The 1,012-nt window shown below is 45.8% G+C and overlaps 1 non-coding gene across 1 annotated transcript; it reads left to right on the top strand.

Moving 5' to 3' along the window:
• Positions 1-255: 255 nt before the first annotated feature.
• LOC133827656 (small nucleolar RNA R71) lies at positions 256-362 on the top strand. Its single transcript, XR_009890307.1, has one exon. It is a non-coding gene; the product is annotated as a small nucleolar RNA R71 (small nucleolar RNA).
• Positions 363-1,012: the final 650 nt, after the last annotated feature.

Below are 1,012 nucleotides of genomic sequence, written 5' to 3'. Positions count from 1 at the left end.
AGCATATTAGAAATAGAGGAGACTTGGGCTGCCAAAGAAGTGATGGCATCTACATTATGAATACCAGCCACCTTTCTACCTGTAGACATTCTAGAAGTAGGCCACTGATAGTTGTTGTTGGATATCCTCTCAAGTATTTCAAATGCCTCATTATATGACTTAGCAAGAAGGGCCCCATTCGCTGAAGCATCAACCACCATCCTAGTGTGGGCATTTAGACCATTATAAAATGTCTCCATCTGGATGCAATGAGGAATGCCATGATGAGGGCATTTGCGCAACAACTCCTTAAACCGCTCCCATGCCTCATATAAAGATTCTTCATCAAGTTGCTGAAATGAAGTAATCTCATTGCGGAGCTTGGCATTCTTAGTGGGGGGAAAATACTTCATCAAAAACCGCTCAGCCAACTCTTGCCAAGTACTCACAGAATCAGAAGGCAAAGAGTTCAACCAAGCTCTGGCTCTGTCTCTCAAGGAGTATGGGAACAACTTTAGTCTCAATGCATCCTCTGTCACTCCAGGCAGCTTGAAAGAGTCACTTACTTCAATGAACAAGCGAAGGTGAAGGTGAGGATCCTCTGTTGGCATCCCACTAAACTGACCCACAGTTTGAAGCATCTGGAACATGACTGGCTTCAATTCAAACTGGGCTGCCTGAATTTCTGGTCTGACGATGCCTGGATTGAGCTCATTGAAGAGGGGGAGAGCATATTGTCTAATAGCACGATCCCTGTCATCAGCTACAATAACTGCATGTTTCTAAGATCTATATGGTTGGGCTGTGTGGGGTGAGATATAGGTGATGGTAGGCTCATTTTGGAGTATAGTTGTTGTTTGGAAGAGTTTTGGTGGGTTTTGGTTCGAGGAAGTTCGAAGGAGAGAAATCTGGGAAGAGGAGTGCTGCAACTAGCGCTGCAGCGCTAGTCTCTGGGCACTACAGTGCTAGGCCTGGGCTATTTGGGCGTTTTGGCTCTGTTTGTAGTGCTACAACACCCCCACTTTAGGGCGCT

Source organism: Humulus lupulus, chromosome 3, assembly GCF_963169125.1.
Source record: "Humulus lupulus chromosome 3, drHumLupu1.1, whole genome shotgun sequence".
NCBI lineage: Eukaryota > Viridiplantae > Streptophyta > Magnoliopsida > Rosales > Cannabaceae > Humulus > Humulus lupulus.
The sequence above is the reverse complement of the archived record's forward strand: the minus strand, read 5'-3'. Positions and strand labels throughout refer to the sequence as shown.